This window comes from Tachysurus vachellii, chromosome 11 (assembly GCF_030014155.1).
Source record: "Tachysurus vachellii isolate PV-2020 chromosome 11, HZAU_Pvac_v1, whole genome shotgun sequence".
NCBI lineage: Eukaryota > Metazoa > Chordata > Actinopteri > Siluriformes > Bagridae > Tachysurus > Tachysurus vachellii.
Genome location: NC_083470.1, coordinates 2,867,555 through 2,876,895, shown reverse-complemented (window position 1 = coordinate 2,876,895; position 9,341 = coordinate 2,867,555). Strand labels below are relative to the sequence as shown.

Sequence of the window (9,341 nt, the reverse complement as noted above, 5' to 3'; positions counted from 1 at the left end):
AATCCACTCATGTAGGAGGAGCTGTTTCAGGTCTGACTCCACCCCCTGGACATTTAGTTATTCTCTACTCATGTAGGAGGAGCTGGATCAGGTCTGACTCCACCCCCTGGACATTTAGTTATTCTCTACTCATGTAGGAGGAGCTGGATCAGGTCTGACTCCACCCCCTGGACATTTAGTTATTCTCTACTCATGTAGGAGGAGCTGGTTCAGGTCTAACTCCACCCCCTGGACATTTAGTTATTCTCCACTCATGTAGGAGGAGCTGGATCAGGTCTGACTCCACCCCCTGGACATTTTGTTATAATCCACTCATGTAGGAGGAGCTGTTTCAGGTCTGACTCCACCCCCTGGACATTTAGTTATTCTCTACTCATGTAGGAGGAGCTGGATCAGGTCTGACTCCACCCCCTGGACATTTAGTTATTCTCTACTCATGTAGGAGGAGCTGGATCAGGTCTGACTCCACCCCCTGGACATTTAGTTAGTCTCTACTCATGTAGGAGGAGCTGGTTCAGGTCTAACTCCACCCCCTGGACATTTAGTTATTCTCTACTCACGTAGGAGGAGCTGGATCAGGTCTGACTCCACCCCCTGGACATTTTGTTATAATCCACTCATGTAGGGGGAGCTGTTTCAGGTCTGACTCCACCCCCTGGACATTTAGTTATTCTCTACTCATGTAGGAGGAGCTGGATCTGGTCTGACTCCACCCCCTGGACATTTAGTTATTCTCTACTCATGTAGGAGGAGCTGGATCAGGTCTGACTCCACCCCCTGGACATTTAGTTATTCTCTACTCATGTAGGAGGAGCTGGATCAGGTCTGACTCCACCCCCTGGACATTTAGTTAGTCTCTACTCATGTAGGAGGAGCTGGTTCAGGTCTGACTCCACCCCCTGGACATTTAGTTAGTCTCTACTCATGTAGGAGGAGCTGGATCAGGTCTGACTCCACTCCCTGGACATTTAGTTATTCTCCACTCATGTAGGAGGAGCTGGATCAGGTCTGACTCCACCCCCTGGACATTTTGTTATAATCCACTCATGTAGGAGGAGCTGTTTCAGGTCTGACTCCACCCCCTGGACATTTAGTTATTCTCTACTCATGTAGGAGGAGCTGGATCAGGTCTGACTCCACCCCCTGGACATTTAGTTATTCTCTACTCATGTAGGAGGAGCTGGATCAGGTCTGACTCCACCCCCTGGACCTTTAGTTATTCTCTACTCATGTAGGAGGAGCTGGATCAGGTCTGACTCCACCCCCTGGACATTTTGTTATAATCCACTCATGTAGGAGGAGCTGGATCAGGTCTGACTCCACCCCCTGGACATTTTGTTATAATCCACTCATGTAGGAGGAGCTGGATCAGGTCTGACTCCACCCCCTGGACATTTAGTTATTCTCCACTCATGTAGGAGGAGCTGGATCAGGTCTGACTCCACCCCCTGGATCACCTTTTGGTTCTACAATAAGGTGCTGAATAACTAGTGCGTAACTGAAATAAATTTTTTAATACATTAATCATTTCATTTTTTTCTCAGTATGGTCCACGTGCTTCACCTTACATACTCTACAGATCTACACTTGACGTCCCCTGATATCCAGACTGTAAACTATACATATCAGTGAAAGTAACATACTGTATAACATCCCATCGTAAAAAAAGCCTCATGTGGTGTTATTTTGCACACACATAGGCAGTTTGGTGTAGTGGCGGGTATCTGATCTCCAGCAGGTGAAGGAGCTCAGCCCTCTTCCTGGCCCCATCAAAGCGCCGACGCTCATTACTGCCGCCCGCGCGACTTCCTGCGCACAGCGCGCGTTCGCGCAACGACAGACGGGTGCGCATGAGCGAGCGTGCGAGAGAGAGAGAGAGAAAGAGAGAGAGAGGGAGAGAGAGAGGGAGAGAGAGGGGGAGGGAGAGAGAGAGGGAGAGAGAGTGAGAGAGAGAGAGAGAGAGAGAGAGAGAGAGAGAGAGAGAGAGGAAAGCCTTTAAGAATAGAAAGAAAAAGAGAAACGCTGCAGAACCACACTGCGCTCCGCTCCGCCGTGCGCTCTGTACAGCATGCGGCAGTGAACCGGGAGGACCGCGGGACTTTACACACACACACAAACACACACACACACACACACACACACACGTACATACACACGCACACACACACGGCACTGAGAGGAGACTTTTGCTGCACAAATCGCACTCACAGGTGGGGAATAAACGCCTTTATATTGTGCATTTCCTTTGACTTGCATGCAGCAGGAGGACGTGGGCAAGCAGACTGCATGCGCTGGAGCTCCACATAGAGAAATTGCATGACGTTTTCGGACAAACATTTACAGTTTTAAAGCTCTTCTCTAGTCTAAAGTGTGACCGTGTCAAATTTCCAAACGCATATTGCACTGTTATTGTTATTGCTGTTGATATTGCTCTTGATTTGCATTAATCGCCTTCCTTGGAAAGCTTGCAGAAGAATATCAGTGCTCTTTGAGTCCGAAACACTTATGACGTGGGAGCTGAGAACTGCGGAAATGAAAGAGCAACTGCATCCAAAATTACACTGTTTAGAAAAAGAAGGAAAAAAACGCATGAACTGGAACTGCATTATATATAATTATATTATATATAACTGTATTATATATAACTGTAATATAGTTATATACAACTATATTGTATATAACTATATTACATATAACTGCATTATAGTTATATACAACTATATTATATATAAATATATTATATATAATTATATTATATATAACTGTATTATATATAACTGTAATATAGTTATATACAACTATATTATATATAACTGTATTATATAGAATTATATATAACTGTATAATATTGTAATATATTATATAAAACTGTAATATATTATATATTCTGGAGCTTGAGGCAAATATCTAAATCTCGACAAGGCAAAGTTCAATCTTCCTTCATCACCCTGTTTGACTTGACGTTAGACTTCTTACAGTGACGTCACTGTGGGTCCTACAGGAAGAGGCTTAATTGATTGTATTTTTTTATGGATTGAGGAGGACAGACAGTAGATCGTGGTTTATCTGTATTATCAGGGGAAATCAAGAAAATAGCTATTTCTGACTCTCAAAAGTAATTACACTTCTTAGGTATGGAAAAGTAGATATACTGTATAGACAAGGAAAGATAAAGTTTCGTAGACAGTTGCATGTATGTTTTTGTCATAATATATCAAACGATAATATGTCTTCCAGTGTGATGACAGGAAGAAAAGTCATTGGTGCTTCTTTTAAATAATTAAATTCCATCTGCTTCTAATTAGCCATGCAAAATGTGATCTACTGTAAAACAAATTGTTAGTTTGGTATCAGTTAGTATTATCATTTTACTTGATTTCCATGATAGATATAAAGGTTATGGTTTTATTAAGGAACTAAATCTTTTTTTGCCAGAAGAAAACTCATGTAGCGTGTGTAGATATTAGCATTTTGTGTCATGGGTATGTTGACTCGTCTTACCGCATACCAACAGAAAGAAACATCCCTAAAATAATAATTGAATCTATATCCAAGCCTCCGCCTTGTGTGTGTGGAGTTTGCATGTTCTCCCTGTGCCTCGGGGGTTTCCTCCGGGTACTCCGGTTTCCTCCCCCGGTCCAAAGACATGCTTGGTAGGTTGATTGGCATCTCTGGAAAATTGTGATTGCGTGAGGGAATGAGTGTGTGTGTGCCCGGCGATGGGTTGGCACTCCGTCCAGGGTGTATCCTGCCTTGATGCCCGATGACGCCTGAGATAAGCACAGGCTCCCCGTGACCCGAGGTAGTTCGGATAAGCGGTAGAAGATGAATGAATGAATGAATCCTGCTACACATGTGCACCTGCTGCTGAGAGTTAGACAGTTGCTACAATGAGCATTTAGCTACGGTTTGTGTTTATGGATGAAATGATAAACTATACCTAAAGTTGTCTGACTGATGCTTGTGCTAAAACAGTTGCTAAGATCAGTTGTTAGTTAAACTAGCTAGCTGCTAGCTAAAGTAGCTACAGTATTTAGATTTGATTGATGACACGTGACCAGGAAAGATCGCAGATTGTGATATTTTATTTGTCTGCTAAATTAACCGTAGATGTTGACATAATAGCCGTCTCCACTCCAAGAAGAACTTCTTTACTTAACCCTAAACTTGTTGACAGAAGGTTCATTTCTCATTTTATTTTTCCTGACTTTGCTAACAAAATGACACCATAGTCATTAGGTAGAAACGGCGATATCATTCTTCTCCAACAAGTTTATATTAGCAAGTTCATTTACGGTTAGCATGTTGACTCCAGGACTCCAGTCATAGCTAAATAACTACAAAGATTGCTAGCTTCCTGCTACAGAGGATCTGAGGGGGAATTTTCTCTACAGGGGAACTTTCTTCCTTTATTTTATAAGATTGAGATGTTTTTTTGTTTTAGTTGTAAATCATCAAGCCAGAAAAAAAAAAGAAATAAAAAATCAATATCGCCCCAAAGTTATTATAGTGTTATTATTATGGAAAGCAACACATGACATTTAGACATTTAGGAGGCTGTTAACCGTGGGTCACTGCTCATATAACCTTGGAACTTTGTGGCTGTAAAGTTGCACGAGGTGTGGAGTGGCATCCGTGACTAGCATAAATCCTCAGCGATCAGAAGATTAGCAGAGAAATCCCACGATACTTCTCTCTCTCTCTCTCTTTCTCTCTCTCTCTCTCTCTCTCTCTCTCTCTCTCTCTCTCTCTCTCTGCAGTCACATGACATGGATGACTGAACATGCAAACTGAACTGTTTCACAGGATTGCTTTTTGAAAAAAAAAAAGTCCTAGAATGTCAAAGCAAAGCAAGCTAATTCTGTCCAGCTTACGTCTGTTCACCGACTCGTTTCCCAGATGCTGCAGTGTGTTGACTGATCTATGGTTGATTGAGTTCACTAAATGTTGCGTCATGAGTCATTTTAGCCAAGCTTGCATCAGTGGCCGTAAGCGCTCTGCGCTCTCCCGTGTAGGCCGGTGTTTATTCTCAGAGACTGCAGAGGCCCTGAGCTCGATTTAGCCCAGCCTTTGTTCTCGTCATTAATGTTATCACCTCATCTGTTTCTGGCTTGCTCCAAGTTCAGATCTCCTGGTTTCTGTAGACCTCAGCATGTTGTCTGTGGATGAGGGTGGCGTGTTCGTAGACGCCAGTGGCCTCTGGATGTTCTCCATTTAATACCGCTTTCCTCGTTGTTGGCACAATGCACTGTGATATGCTGTCCAAATAGGGGAATAAAGGACAGAAATTCCTGGAAAAGCACAAAAATATTCAGATCTAGTTTGTTTCCAGGGGGTGTGTTGTGGTATAAGTCTGGGAGACAGGATTTCTGGACACTGAGAGGGCTTGATTGTGTGAGTACGGGAGAGAGAGATTGTGTGAGTGAGAGATAGCCAGAGAGAGAGAGAGAGAGAGAGAGAGAGAGAGAGAGAGAGATTTCCATACTTCAGAGACTCCTGTGCATTGAGACTGGAGTCATATGGGTCTGATTAGTAAAGTTCACACCGATGTGCGATGCCTCTGAGGCTTGGATGTTTTTGATCAGGGTAGCCGTTGACCTTCTCCAGCTTCAGATTATTTATAAGGCGCTCGGCTGATATATACACAAGACCAAACCTTTGTCTGATGGAAACTCCTTTAAAGTCTTATCTTAATGACTCATCACAGTGCTTGTTGACGAAACCTGTTGTGAAAAGGTGTTTTGACAGCGTTGTACATTTACATTTGTAACATAACTCATGAATGTCATCATTGTTGTCATTGTAATAATTAATGTAGCCAGGATTCTTTATCAATTTATCAAATCTAGAGACAAGCCACACACACACACACACACACACACACACGATCCTCCTGTTCATATGCTTTACATTATTGTTAAAGGTGAAGGATTTGTGTTGAAGGCATAAAGGTGTGTCCTGAGGACTTTTTCGATCAAAGACGTGGTCATTTTTGGGACAAGCTACAGTGAATATTTCTCAATTTCATGCTGTTTAAATAAACAATAATCTACCACTTTATCATTTACTGTTAGCTACAGATTAGTTTTGTTGCTAAACATTAGCTATATAGTATTTGCAAGCTAAATCTCTAGCTACAGATGTCAGATTAACCGGTTACTAATGGCGGTTCTTAGTTAAACTAGCTAAACTTGCTAGATTAATGTTAGCAGTATTTAGTTTTTAACCCAGGTCTTAGTTAAACTCCCAGTCTGCTCGCTAAACTCTTACTCCTATTGTCTGTTTAATATTAGCACTGTTTATTTATTAACAACAGGTCTTAATTCAATTAGCTAGCTTTTAAAGTTGTCAGATTATTGTTAGTGCCAAATTTGCATTTATGGCTTTTGGCAGACGTGCTTATCCAGAGCCACTTACATTTATCTCATTTATACAGCAATTGAGGGTTAAAAGGGTTAAGGAGGGGCAGCTTGGTGGCTCTGAGATTCAGACTCTGAACCTTCCGATCAGTTGTCCAATGCTTTAACCACTGAGCTACAACTGCCCCTATGGTTGCTAACAGCAGTTCTAAACTTGCTAGCTGCTAGCTAAGCTCTCAGTTGAACCAACTACCTTTACATTTAAAGTTCTGGAGTCTCTATCAGGGGGGCAAGGTGGCTTAGTGGTTAGCACGTTCGCCTCACACCTCCAGGGTTGGGGGTTCGATTCCCGCCTCCGCCTTGTTTGCATGTTCTCCCCGTGCCTCGGGGGTTTCCTCCCCCCGGTCCAAAGACATGCATGGTAGGTTGATTGGCATCTCTGGAAAATTGTCCGTAGTGCATGAGTGAATGAGAGTGCGTGAGTGAATGAGAGTGTGTGTGTGTGTGTGTGTGTGCCCTTCAATGGGTTGGCACTCCATCCAGGGTGTATCCTGCCTCGATGCCCGATGACGCCTGAGATAGGCACAGGCTCCCCGTGACCCGAGGTAGTTTGGATAAGCGGTAGAAAATGAGTGAATGAATGAATGAATGAATGAATGAGTCTCTATCACAAACATATCATGTTAGTTCAAATAAAATAAAAATAAAAAAAGTGGGCCTAGTGGTTAAGGTGTTGGACTACCAATTGGAAGTTCAAATCCCATGTCCACCAAGCTGCCACTGCTGGGCCCCTTGAGCAAAGCCCTTAACCCTTAATTGTTCAGCTGTGTAAAATGAGATAAAATGTAAGTCGTTCTGGATAAAGGCGTCTGACAAACGGCATAAATGTAAACTCTTGAGATATTGGTTTAGTATTATTGCCAGTCGGTTACTAGTTGCTGCGGTTCTTGAACTAGCAACAAATTATAGCTGTTATTTTAATTAACTAAAGTTAGCAGGTGATCTGATCTTCCAGTAGCTTTAATCGATACGGTTAAGTGCTGTTTTTTATTTTCTGAACAATTGACGATGTATGAAAAAACAAGCGAGTTCAGACCTTTCCTGCGAGCAGTTGGGTGTGCGTCTGCTCAGAGGGGCCTTTGTTTGACGAAAGCGAGATGAGAAAATAAATGGCTTAATAATAACCTTTGGATATCTTACAATAAAACAAGCCTCTGACGAGAAGAAATGGATCCAGAGGGACTTGTGCCAAAGTGGCAAATCTCTGGAAAAGCCCTTGGAGATTGGATAGAGGAAAGAAGAGGCGAGAGAAGAGAAGAGGAGAGAGAAGAGAGGGGCCCACTGCAGTCCTGCACCATTTGTAGTTGGTATAGTGTCTAAGGGGGGCAGAGGGGGGAGCGGAGGGTGGGACAAAGACGTCTTAGTGTTTTAAGACTCCCTGCTGAACCGGGGCCATTTGACTTTCTCTCAAAGGAAATGAGGGCAACCTTAAACCTGCATCCACTTCTTTTCCACCGCAAACTTGCCCCCTCCACCGGCCCCTACACACTCACACACACACACATGCGCGCGCGCACACACACATTCTTAGTTAAAGCCCAAACGCTCTGTGTTACTGTATATTGTGCTTTGAAGATAAAGGCAGATGTATTGTTTGTTGTCTCTTGTGTGAGGTGAGAAATGGATATTTGTACCCCGGGCTCGGTAAGTCGGAACAATAAAGGCAGTATTTTAATGCGAGACATGTTAACACGGCAAGGCAGCCGAGCACAGCAGCGTGCAGGAGTTTCAAATAACTTTTCAAAACAATGTTTTTTTTCCCAAAGCAGAGTGAAAAATGGGTTTATTTATTCTGGGGATTGGAGGTGCAAATGCATGGGAACACACACACACACACACACACACACACACACACACAGGCACTATACTGTTTGTACTGTATGTTGCTCATCAGGAATGGTCCCAGCTTGATGAAAGAGTGCATAACTACCCTTTGTTTTCCTTTCTTTCCCTGTCTTTCTTTTTCCCCGCTCAAGCTTTTGCCCGTCTTTCTCCTTCTAGTTTTCATCCCTTTTTTTCACAAGACGACTTGTTCCTTCAAACCCATTTCCAAATTGTTTCCCATCTGCTCCTGATTACCTTTGGTTGCACTTGGTTCTCTGCCAGCCATCTGGGTTTCCATATTCTCTCTCTTTCTCTCTCTCTCTCTCTCTCTCTCTCTCTCTCTCTCTCTCTCTCTCTCTCTCTTTCTTTATCTCTCCGCTCTTTTGCTTTTTCCTTCCCTCCATCCAGTTTCTCGTTCTCCCCTCCTTCAATCTCCGAGAAAGGATGGGGTAGAGGATAAACAAGACGGAGAAAAAATGTCCAAGAGTGAGAAAAATCGAAAGTAAAAAAAAAAAGAGAGAGAGTTTGAGTTGGAGAGTTGTAGTAGGATTTTGGCAGTCGGTACAGAGCGAAAGGTAAGAAAGATAGACAGATAGACGAGCAGATACTTTATTGGTCCTGTAGAGGAAAATTGCTTGTTATAGCACACATAACTGCAGTATAAATCTCTATTATGACGGGGCAGACATCCAAGTCCAGATTCACCAGAAACTAGACTGAGAGCATTGTGTGTAGTGTGTAACATACGGGACTAGGGAGAAGTGAGAGGCTTCATGTACAAGATTATTTTGTATTAAAACATGTTGTCTTTGTATACTGTCCAAAAAAGAAGGTGTGTGTATGTGTGGTCAGTCTTTAGGTGAGTGGAACCTCTGTTTGTGGAGCCATTGAGTTTGAGACAGTGACCTAGGTTTGGTCTAGTCTTTGACAAGTCTACTCTCCAGCATCACTTTACAGATCACATCAGACCAAATTTATACCTTTTTTGGTTCTTACTGTACCACAAACAAACGTGGCACAGTGGAGCACATACTTGAAAAGACCTTCTCAAAAAGTTTCTGTATGTTCTGTAGATGGCTGCAGTACTGATTATCTATC

The 9,341-nt window shown here is 42.8% G+C and overlaps 1 protein-coding gene across 1 annotated transcript in view; it reads left to right on the top strand.

The window, feature by feature from the left end:
• Positions 1 to 1,954: 1,954 nt before the first annotated feature.
• The window catches only part of adamts10 (ADAM metallopeptidase with thrombospondin type 1 motif, 10), a 64,856-nt gene continuing 57,469 nt past the window's right edge, over positions 1,955 to 9,341 (top strand). Inside the window, exon 1 of the mRNA XM_060880666.1 lies at positions 1,955 to 2,210. The gene's annotated coding sequence lies outside the window, so the exon portion shown is untranslated. The remainder of the gene's footprint in view (positions 2,211 to 9,341) is intronic.